Raw genomic sequence first — 12,502 nt, 5'->3', positions numbered from 1 at the left:
TGTCAGACCCTTTGGCAGCTCATGCATTTAAGAAGAGCATCAACTTCTGCTACCATCTACATTTCTCTTCTGCAAACAGGCACAGGACCAGCTGCAGAGGGGAGATAGTCGTTACCTCCCACCAGGTCGAAATGATTAAAGAAATAATCATGATCTGCACTGGCCAAGTTGTGGCCCTATGCTGCCCAGATGAGTTAAATTAGTACAATTGCACCCTGATTAAACCATATCTCTTGCATCTTAATTTTCTTCTGGTACATCTGGTTCAATCAGGCTCCTTCCAATGGATTCCCATCTCCATTTAGAGTATCGCACCAGCCTTGCAGATCAAAGTGGACATTTATCAGAGTCCTTTTAAATGAATAGTTATATTATAATGGGGCTCTCAAAAGCTAATTTAGAATACACCAGCCTACACTGATCTTGTTTGCATAGCAAGTTGCTTTTAAATAAATGTCTGATAATGCCAAGAAAATGAAAAAATTAATCTGCATAAATGATTTTTTTTAAGTCTGCAAAATGCATACAGAAACATATTTATCTGACGAGATATATGAGAGAACTGAACAAACAAAAAGGTCTCTTCTGTCTTTAAAGATCTATGGTGGTAACCAATTCATGAGAAATTACATATAATGTTACATATATATATATATTTAGTGATGAGAACAAAAGTCAATGATGAAATCACAGTTAAATCTTCATAGATTATTTTTTAGGTGCAAGTATTATTCAGTAGGTTTTAATTTCCACACTACTTAAGCCCATAATAACAGCAACAACAAAGCTGATGAAAATACATATGGAATTATGTAAAGTTACCTTAGAAAGGTGTATGAATGCTTTATTAGGGTCCTGGCCACTTTATTTTAATGGGCTGTTAACCAGTTTTCTACAAAAAATAAAACCGCACAGGTCAGATCTGAGGGAGTTTTTGTTATTTTACAGAGATACACAGCACCAACATTTCATATGTTCAATAGCATGTGTAAAAATAAGACAAAAAACTATAGCCATAATTCAACATTTGGATCATTAGCTTGTTTCTCAAAAAGGACAGGGGTTCACCTGAGCTTTGCAGGAAGTATGAGTCTACTGTAAAAATCTTGGTGAATATGATACATCACCAATAGGAAGAATATTCAAATGCTACTATGATTAGTTTAGTTCTAAACCAGGCTGAAAAGTGTGCTCCAAGATAACAAGAGCATCTAATTAAGTTGTCCAGATTCAACATATTAACTACAAGCTAATCATAATGGTTTGCCAGGGATGTTAGAAAATACTTTGTTATTATTATTAATACTACCAAAAATTCAGAAATATTCTGTATCTGCTGTTGTAGAGTTCTGAGTTTTCTATTACATTTCTGTTTCATATCTCAAAACAGGGATAGATTTTCAAAAATGAAAATATGTAAATTTTTCACAGTAGGCAAATTAACAATAGGTTAGAAATAGTCATAATCACTTTAAAATTTATTTTTACCAGTATGGTATTAGTACTGCACTCATCTGATGTCTGTTTTCCTGTGTACTGTCCATAGAGCACTGACAGCTGCTGGGTCTAACCTGGTGGGACTCACCTCCTTAGCTTTTGCAGTCTACAAACCTACTTCTCATGTTATTGTAATATCTCTATTGACTATAATGAAGGAAACAAATAGTTTGCACTTTTTGTCTTACATCTGTTAAGATTAAAGATCACACAGCTTTTTACCATGAGGCTGAAAATCAGTTGCACACCTGATAAATTGGTTCAAGAAACTCAAGACAGTCACCTTGATCCAGTCATCCCTCCAACCGAAATGTCACGCACAATAATTTAAAAAATCTACCAAATTCAGGGGAAAAATTCAGAATTTCCACAATCTGTTCAACTTATCCCACCAAAAAAATCCCTTGAAAGGCAGTTTGTGCCATTGTATTTCTGCCTTGTGTCTGACCAGCAACGCTCAGAGCCATTCAGAATTTATTAGAAACAGAGGCTATTCCCAAAAGTACCTGACATAATATTTTCAGGCCAGTTGTTTCAAAACAGAGAAAAGGTTTTTTTTCTCAAGTGAGTCACAGATTTAAAAGCTGACTAATGTGCCACAGAGGATGTGTGAGGTCTGCCTCCTCTGAAGAAGCATCATTACAGAATAGAAGCATTTGTTGGGGGTTATGGTCAGGCAGCAAACATTACTGAGATAATCTGAAGATCCCCTTGGCCTTTCGCTGCAGTTCACACCTTCCTTCTCACAAATAATATCACAATTAAAAATAACTAGACCTGGCAAGAATCTTATAATAAATCTTTTATCATTTTCGAAATGGCCTCTGGTGCAATATCCTCCAAGACACAGACACATCAATAAATATCTCTCCAATACAACCACAAGTTTTAAGGGGTAATTACACTTGATGACAACTAACTATGCCATATTTGATAAGGACTGCCTTCGGTCAAGCTCTTTGCCTATGAAATGTATAGCACTGAATAATTTGGCTAATTATACTCATACCTTTATATCCAAATTCTCAAGTAATTAAGTCATCCTCTCCTTAACTAATTGAATTGCCACTGGACCATTCTTCAAATAAGAACAGTTTTCAGAATAAAAATGGAAGAGACATCTTTTATGAACCCCAGTAGCTTCCTTTTAAGAGAAAGAAAATGAACTACTGGTGAGTTACTTTTTATTTGCCAGCAGTTACACCCATGAGATCAACTTTGTCTAAGCTAGTTGTACTTATTAGTGCTGGGTATTGCAGTATATTTCTGTTAGTGAGCTTATAAAGTATGTGTTTCTGGGATATTGAAAAAAAATCTATTGCTTGCCTACAAGGAATTAGAAGATTTGACTCACAGATACATTCCAAATCCACCAGGGAGACTACTAGACATGAGGAAGCAGCTGCTGAAAGTATTTCGAAGCACTCCCCTATACAGATTAATTTCTAATCACATATCTATGCTGTCAGCATAATTTTTGCCTGACCTTTGCCTCTCATGTAATGCAAATTAATAATTTAATGTTTACTGATATTAGCATCAATGGCATCACTCTAACAGTTATACCTATTACTCCTTCTGCAATTAGGGGATAAACCAAGGTCTTCCGAAGTGACTGGTGAAGTATATTTTGTGATTTTAAGAAGCTTTAAAGGGGTCAGTCCATCAGAGGGTTAATGTTTAACTCTTGAGAAGCAGGGCTGTATGAAACATTATTAAATTAAGCATCCAAAGGAGCAATTGTAATTATTACTTTTTTTTTTTCCTTCCCCCCCACCGAAAAGAAATATCTTGACCCACATGTGACTGCAGCATAGATATCATCACAGCCGATAATGTGCTATAAATGTGAAGTTCCAGGCTCTCTTGCAAAGTCTGCAAGGTAAGAAGCAGTCACACTTTGTATATTTTACTGGGCGACTTTGCTGTGTACATATTGATGTACAAAACCGAATTGATAATGACACATTTTTTGCATCTAATTAGTCATGATGCAAAAAACAGAGGCAAAAATGTATACTCATAAGGATGAAGTTCCCAAGTGTTTTACTTCTGCAACACTAGTTGTATTTCTGTAGATTCAAATGGGATTATTCCTGTCTCACATGCAGCAGGAGTATTAAAGCTGAGCTTCCAACAGAAATCAAAGCTGTAAATGTACATTCCCTCAATATTTACACAAACTTTATCCTAAATTTGGTTTTAATTACAAAGTATTCAATGATAAACTGGTCTTTCTACACATGTCCAAGCTTATATACATTGAGGTCTAATTTACTGTTTCCTAAGAGCGGCATCTAACCCCAACAGAACATCTGAGCTGTGCAAGAAATCAGAACTTCTGTTTTCAGACATTACGAGCTGGCATAAAACACTAAGTTAATATTCAGACACCACATTCATTATACATGACAAGAGCTAATAAGGTGTTATTAATACATAATAAGTACCATAGATTAGGAATGTAATGAAGATACAGTCTCTGACTTTAAACCAATTATATCATTCCACTGTTTTATGCTGAAAAATTTGCCTGAATTTTGTTACAAGTTCAAAAGGCATAGAATCAATACTTCCTGAATATTTTCTTTTGTAGTTCTAATCATACAGTTACCAATCTTTCCTGTGAGTCTCAGTAGTATTTTCTAACTGAACTCCTAGAGATACATGACTATATGACAAGCCCATCTTTGTCTTTAACAGAAGGATGTTTTTGCAAAAGGAAAATGGAACGTGGGACTGTAGCTGCAGCCTGGGAGGTCTGAAAGCCAAAAGGTGAATTGAAAGCTGCACACACTATGTACAGATCGGCCTCATGGAAGCCGGATTCATGCAATTTCTGTGCTTGGGAATGGCAATACTGTGGATGAGTTGGAATACCCTGCTTCCATATTTCTTATTCCTTGAGTAGATTTTTTCAATATTTTCTTTCATTAACCTTTAATTAAGATTTTAAGACTCTGTAGCTCATTGGAGCAACTCCAGATTCCAATAGCAGGTAAATATTAATATTATTCATCATTGTCATTCAAGACCAACATTCTCTCTTACCTCTGTTGTGTGTTCATATCAAAAAAGCATCCAATTGAAAGTGTTATATTTAATTAACTAACAAATATGCCTGTGATAGTTCAAGCTAAATACTGAGAGGAGGATTTATCAAGTCTACTATATTGAAAAGCTGCTGGAAAGGTAGATGCTGCTTGAAAAAAGACCAATAACAAAAACCTGCGATAGGCTAGACTTCGTTGTTAAGAGTAACTGTTACATATATAGTTATGTGCGTGCTATACTCTCTCTATACATATATATATAGAGAGAGAGAGTATAGCACACAATTTTAAGCACAATTACAACCCCATGAGAGCTGTAAAAAGTAGTTTTGGAAAACATGCCACTTCTTTTCAGGGCATACAGATGTGAAATTTAATGCACCAGAATGAATTTTTCAGAGGTACAACTATAATTATTGGACCAATGCAATGTTGGTTTTACATATACTGAGTTCCTTGAGTTTGTCTCTCTCACACTGACAAAGTATTTCCTAACAGTTCCCAGTCCCATAAACATTCCCTAATACCAGGACAGAGAAGCATATGTTATTGACCAAAATAAAGAAGGATATCTCTTGACAGGCTTGGTCTGAATAATTTTTAGGCTTTTCCAAATGAATATGAATGTTTTTTTGTTATTTCCATGTTGCGGTTTGGCTTCCTTTGGACAAGAAGCACATACTTTGCTGAAAACTACTTTAATCAAATGCAATTGCAGTCTTACAATATATTTCGATAACAGCTGCTCTTTGCTTTGGCATGTAGGATATCCATTGAAAACCTCTGGACCAACAGTTATTCTTGAAGAGCAAATAGGAAAAGGATGCACAACCTTTGTACACTAGCTTGTTTTTAATATGGATTTGTTTTGGTAAATACCTCATCTGTACTGATGACAATGATGTCCTGTATTGTGACTTCAAAGCACTTCACCAATGTCAATGTATTAAAGTTCTGAGATACCAGAGTGACAGAAATTTTTTCAGTTTCAAAAACCTGGGAAGCCACAGAAAAGTTTTACAGGTGAAACGCTCAAGTGCAACTTGCTGCAACCTGAAAGGTGGTTTAACACTTCGGATCTCTACAGACGAGTTCTTGTCCCTGCCTTTGCACTGCAGTTCTCCTGACCCTCACAGGAGATTTCAGGAGCGGAAGGAACCTGCAGATGTGTCTCAGCCTCAGAGAAACCCTGACATCGGCACGAGAGAAAGAAGCGGCTGAGGCTGTGGGAGATGGAGCGCCTATTCTGACAACTGGCAGTCAGGCAATCGTTTCACTAATCTGCTCTGGCTGTGATGTCAAACCAAACACTTATCCTGTGGTAACTCATCCATTCTGTGTGTTGACCAAGAAATTATAAAACAACTCCAGTCATACCACAGCCGCAGTTGAATCCAAACATTACATGAAGACAGAAAACTTTAAAAACTCCAATAATAACAGCAGACTGAAACCCGACCCATCTTCTCTGTTATACATGAGCAGAAATATCTGGATGAGGGGTTCTGTGCATTGGAAAAAATCTCTTGGGTCCCCCCCAAGAGTAACTGTCTTATTTCAGTTTATTCACAGAGCTGGAAATGAAGGCAGCAAAAAATGCATCAAATGCCTCAATTCACTTTTTTGTTCTTTCTTTGGGTAGTGGGGGAGGCATTTTCCTTGAGCCATAGGCTGCAGCAGCAGCTCCTCAAACAGGCTGGCACTGAGGGGGAGCTGAGAGGGGAAAAACAAGAAAACACTGCAAAGCTGCTCCACACCTATGGCAAAGCATCCCATGGCATTTTCTGTCACTGTAACCAACTGCTGTACCTCCTCTTGTACCTACTGCCTAAGATTCTGAAAAAAAAAATGCTATAAATAAAAACCTGGACTGATCACAGGCATCTTCAAGCTATACTGAAAATGTCCAAGATGTTGCAAAGCTACAGAAAAACACACATGGTAATTTAAAACAAGCTACAAAAGGAGTATGGAGGGTTTCAAAAGCCTCTCACAAATCAAAGGTCTCACTCTCATGAATAGACTGCTTCCATCTTTTTTTTTTCTACATGATTTTAGAATGAATGAGTCAGCCTATTAAGATCAAACAAGAGAAAGAAGGTATTTAGGTTTAACTTTCTCTGCTGTTTATGTAGTTATTAAGCCAGTGAAGAAAATAAAATCTTCACATAACCTACCTGAGACATACACCAGTTATTAGGCAACAGTATGTTAGAAGAAACATTCTGAATAAATGAAAATGTAACTAATTCCTGAAAGCCATTGTCTTGTATAGATATGGAAAAAGTTTTAAAAGCATGTTAGTTTCTGGATTCTCTAAAACTTCTTTTCTTGAAAACTGCAATGGCTCTCAGTTGAGTCTATCCACTGAACAGAGTCAAACAGTTCCAGTATCTGCTTTTCCCTCTATTTGTGGAAATAGATGCCTGGGGACAGGTTCTGTCAAGAGAAATAAACCTCACCAGTCAGATAAAACTGGGCAAGCAGGAAGCACATTAAAACCAGCTTCTTGCAGTGTGAAAAGCAAGCGATATGAGCTGATCCTTGCTTTCTATGGCAGATGATATGCCTGGAAACGAGCATTTGTTAATAGCTCCTTATCTGATCTCCAGAGAACCTGTCTGGACAATAAGACTGGGTTTTTTTGCTTCATAGCACTGTTATTTTGTGTTGTAAAGAAAAAAACAGTTTTCTGCATTGTCAGAGCTTGGGCTCCTCTTGAGATGGAGGTTTGCATCACTGTATTTAAGTAGCGGTTTTATTTCAAATGGCTTGCATGCGTGGGAGGTCCTGCTCCTTCAGGCAAACTCACCCAACCTGGATGGGTATTGCTGGCTGAAGGCACTGGCCACTGCTGCACTGCCCTGGAAAGCCAGCTATACTGCTCGGCAAAGAATGCAGACCACAGCAGTGAGCGCTGGACAGCCACCAGTTTTAAATGGGAAGAAAATCTTAACGCCACTTGCACACGGTCAAAGAGCCACCTATCCCCCTGCCGGTTATGCGGTTATTTTTAAATTGGCACCTTTTGAATACAAAGCCGTGGAAATGATATCCAAAGAAACATGGACCGCTGGCTTTGTGTGCCACTGCCAGTTTTTAGAGTTTCAGTTTGAACTGCTGAGACTCTGCACCCTGCACCAGGGCAGAGGCCCTCCTGCCCCCCCTTTTGGGAGCCCTATCCACAGACCGCTGCTTCCACACTCTGTGGAGTTTATTCTGGAGTTTCTGAATGATTGGGCTCATAACCCCACTGAAAGCATCCTGGAATAACATTATCTCATTTTATAGCACATAGTATATCTAAGAAATAGGCTGTTAGGAACACAGCTTACGTGTTTAACATTGGAAACTAAAGTGGGTTTGCAATGTTGTCAATAATAACATGTGAAGTATTTTAAAACCATGTCTGGCTTCAGTTTTCATGAGTTTTCCTCTTAGCCCTTTGAAAGAAGCTCCTAGTTGGCAGGCAATGAATGGTGAAGTCAGATGATCAACAGCAACCTTCTCCAGTACTGAAGTCAACCAAAAGTACACAATGTATGACTAGTCAGGGTGTCGGCTTCTAAATGGTACCACGATGAATTATTCCTGCCCCTTTGGAGGGACAGATAACATCACAGCTGAGATTTGTAAATCCATCCCCCGCTCACCCTCACTGCGATTTGCAGTCTAGACCCTTCTGAGCACAGAGTCCAGCTGGTTGAGCATTAGTCAGCTAATGTCATCCTTGGCTCTGGGGACTGTGTTTTATCTTGAAATGTGTGTGAAAAAGCAGACAGTGTGAGCAAACCTATACTTATCAAGGCTGACAGGGCAAGAGGAAATTCTGTTGAAGGAAAACATGGAAATTTAGCATGCAGATGACAGAAAAAGGATCTAATAAATTCCCAGGGTTGCGTGGCCAGCGATGTCTCTCTTTCTCTGACAGATTCTCATTTGTTGTTTTGCTTGTTGCCCTTTTGATGGTAATTTGCTGCTTCACGTCGGTCATTCTTGGGCCTTCTGCTGACAGGCACATAAGAAGAAGGGTGCAGAATATTTTTCTTAGCATTTCTAGACTCCTAGGCACTTAACAAGGAGAAAAGAGTAATGAGAATTCAGCCCTTGGCTTTTTTCTTCTGAAAGCAGTTCTTGAAACACATGAGGTGGGAAAACAACTGACTTTTTTTTTTTTTTTTTTTTAATTTTACATGCTCTCATATGTGCACACAGACTCACACACAAAAGAACATATAGAAGGAAGACAGACATGCCTGCAGGGTTCAGGCTGAGTTGAAGAACAAACTATTTTAATGAATATTTTGATCAATCTTGCCAAATTGATTTAGAGAGTGAGTGCAGTCTGGGAATTTTTCTCATTAGTACTGAACTTCATGATAGAGGAACATGGAGTGGTGAGCTCATTAGTACCAGCCTGCCTGTGTCTGAATGCGTACACGATGACAGGATGACACAAGTGACAAGAGACAGGGGCTGTGGTGCTGCATGTTAAAAATAACCCTCGCAGTGCTGCTCTGAAATATTAATTTAACTAACATAGTTCTTACAATCAGTTATGTCGAATTAAGAGAAGAATGAGGTGATTTTAGAGTATTTCCCTAAAAAGGACTATGCCGGCTCCTTCAGCAAAAGAGCGAAACAAACACTCTAACATCTGCCTTGCATTAACAGCTCCTCACTTTGAAAAGAGGAACGTGTGGCAGATGTGTCACATCGGAAATCACAGTTCGTCACTGAGCAGAAAGATACACAGATATGCTTCACCTGCAATAAATCAGCATTCGCAGGAAAATATTATTGCGGAAAAGTAAATTAACAAGATAACAGCAAGAGCAGAGATGAGAGAGGCAGACCTGTGATGTCACAAGCAGATCTGCGATGTCACAAGCAGACCTATGATGTCACGTTAGACTGGCAGCCCATGTCACTGTCTGTCGCCTGCAGGGAAAGCACAGCAGCAGCTCCAAGGAGCCCCAGAATGGCCATGACAGAATAACCTGCCAGCCAAAACCATCCCCTCCTCACCCCTGTGAGCTGGTGGTTACCTTATGGCCTGAAGTGTCGGGCTTTATGTCCTCTATAAAAGCACTTCCTGCTCTCTATTGTAAGATAGTAACTTTGCATTCTACATAAAAATGTCCACTCTTGCTAAATGCCACTACATGCTTGGCCTCAATGCCACCCTATGGCAACAAGACACACAGGTTAACTATATGCTTTGTAAAAATGTCTTAATACATTCCAGATCTGTGGCTCTTTAATACTTTTGAAAATCTTTTTCTTCTTCCATTGTAGGAATATTTATACAGGAGCGCAGCTCTACAATATGCGATTCATACATTTATCTCATCTCAGCTTTTTCATTTTTTGCTATGCTTGAAATAGCCCCAAACTCATCATGATTTTAATATTTTTAACATGAGTTTCTTAACCACACTGCCTCTGTCCTGTCTTTGAAACAGGTAGGTCACAAATGAACGGGTCATCCCATGGAAAGCTGTTTGTTATAGTCATTTTCATTGCAGACATTTTCTAGGTTGTTCCTTGTTTGCTATATCCTAACATTTTTGTTTCTTTGTCTTCTCTTACACTGACTATGATACAGCAATCATCAGGACTTTTTTTCCTAAGTAGTTATTTTGAGGTGTGGCTTTATAAAAGGTATTGAAAAGTGATTTTACTGAAGTTAATGAAGTATATTGTAAACATCTGATCTTTGTGCTACAAAATCAGGAGACACAGGTCTGGAAGATCCAGCTGCTAGTTCTGACATTTTGATTTTCACATAGACAACTGAAAAACTATAATATTTCTCCTTTCTTTCTGTAATCCAGTTGGCCCAGTAGCAGGTAACAAGGTCTCCTCCAAAGGGCTTTGTTGGGTTTGTGGTGTATTCTATGGAAATCTATAGAATTACAATGAGATGTGTATGTGTTTACAACAGAGAAAAATCTCTCCCCAGTTACTTTATGAGACCCTTATATAAAGTACAGATACATATAAACTTAAAAGAGCTATTTAAAATTAAAATTCCAGGTTTTGTTGAATGTATTATATTTTTCTTTATACATTATTGTTTCGCAAAATAGTGTGTCTTTTAGAAAACTATCACATTTCACAAAAAGCAACCTATCAGTTCAGGGAAGACTGAATGTTTGTTCCAATTCACAAGAATTGTATTTTTAAACACCGCTCCAGTGTCTGATGGGATTTGCCTTTCCTCTCATCCTACTCTATTTCTGCAGCCAGAGCAAGTGATACAGCAATAAATCTTGGCCAAAGAGCCAGGCGAAGGAAGGGATACCAGGAGGTATTATGGGATGGCAGCTTGTGGGTCTCAGCCTGGCTCTGAAGAGAGATTGGGAAATAAGCCCCTGTATTTTCCAATCGGCTGCAACTGAAAAGAAGCTCTTGACCAAGTTTAACTACATTCTTTGGTGGGTAGTGATTTCACATCCAAATGAAATGTTTCCTGCTCTTCCTAAAATAATATTTTTTTACATTCTTAACAATAAAAATTAAGTATTGCTACTGAGAGTTCCTTGAAAATTATTCTGATTTTTTTTACATAGATATAGTTTTCTCACCATTTTCTGTTTTCTTGCCGTAATGTTTTACAGTTTCCTTTCAAGACCAATGTTTCCAGTGGTTGCAATTCTTGACAACTGTGAGGATTGGTATCTTACTAGGACTACATTAACAGTAAATGACCTAAAACACAGAGTGGGAAAACCTAAGAATCACATAAATGGCAGTACACATAAGCTGAAGGTAAACGTTTTAAGTAAGAAAAGAGACAGTGGAGAACAACGCTACATTTACAGATGCTATAGAAAACTTAGCTTTGATTATACATCTGGAACTATTATTCTTTCTGGGGCAAAGTAAATGAATTTGAGAAAAGCAAAATGTTTGGTAATCTCTGTTACATGTCCCTTCCCCAGCCAACTCCACCTCAGCTTGGGCCTTCCAGAAGAGAAGAATGCTTTGCTTTGTAACAAGGAACAAAGAAGGATGTGAAAAAATACTGAGCAGACAAGGTCCTGGGCCTTAGATCAAGTAGATCCCTCACACAATGTGCTCTATCAGCCTGACTCAGAAAAGCACAAGTATTCTACATGTCAGCACCTCACAGCAGAGACAAAATTCAGAGATTTGTTAAACTAAACTATCAAGATGTTGTTTTGTTTCCAGAAGTTGCTGCTGTTAAAGTTACCAAGCTTTAAGAAAATGAAAGAGCAGATGCTCACCTAGTATAAATGGCATTAGCTCTGCTGTGTAAGGTCTGAGATGTACAGGTGTTTTCTTCTGCTACCAGATTTAACAAAACAAAAACGCAGTCTGAGCAAAGGCATGAAATTTAGCCCTTGCAGTCCTGGAAGTTAGCAAAGGCAGTTTAAAAAGACACCAGGCCAGGGGAATGAATTCATACATTTTAATTGATTAGTTTATGCACCTGTATTTGAATTGCTGTACGGTGTTAACCTTCTGATCACCCACTGCAAGTTACTGATATTACAATTTTTATACTGCTTAGCTGAAAAGCCTGATATTTAACCGCATCTTAGTCAGAATACTATATGCTATCCAAGTATTTTCTAAAGCGTGTCCCCTTTAGTGCTCACCTTTGTCTTTAGAACCTAAAAGGAAAGATTTATTTGAAAATCTTAGCCATTATTTTACAACTGGGGATTTTGCCCAGCCTGTGTGGTTTGAGACGCGGTGTGACAGAAGCAAAAGCACTGGTTTGGAGAACCCTCCTGAATGCAGGTGCTCAGCAGTGCCATTGAGCTGCGAGCAGACAAAAGGCAGGATACACCCATGTATTTTGTTGTAGCAACGTTGCCACATTGTAATGTGCTGCAGTTTTGCAATGTTTCACTACTGACATTATTTGTAATTGTTCCTCTCTTAGCAGGTTCCGGTGCAACACCATTTCTAGTCCTCTT

At 38.3% G+C, this 12,502-nt stretch overlaps 2 long non-coding RNA genes across 3 annotated transcripts in view; one reads left to right on the top strand and one right to left on the bottom strand.

The window, feature by feature from the left end:
• The window catches only part of LOC110358258 (uncharacterized), a 366,704-nt gene that overhangs the window by 207,078 nt on the left and 147,124 nt on the right, over window positions 1–12,502 (bottom strand). The window lies entirely within an intron of this gene.
• On the top strand, window positions 9,504–11,753 carry LOC110358260 (uncharacterized). Its single transcript, XR_002412585.2, has 4 exons — window positions 9,504–9,757; window positions 9,849–10,015; window positions 10,799–10,990; window positions 11,174–11,753. It is a non-coding gene; the product is annotated as an uncharacterized LOC110358260 (long non-coding RNA).

Source organism: Columba livia, chromosome 7 (genome assembly GCF_036013475.1).
Source record: "Columba livia isolate bColLiv1 breed racing homer chromosome 7, bColLiv1.pat.W.v2, whole genome shotgun sequence".
NCBI classification, from domain to species: domain Eukaryota; kingdom Metazoa; phylum Chordata; class Aves; order Columbiformes; family Columbidae; genus Columba; species Columba livia.
Note: the sequence above shows the minus strand (reverse complement) of the source record. Positions and strands in the feature narration are given on the sequence as shown.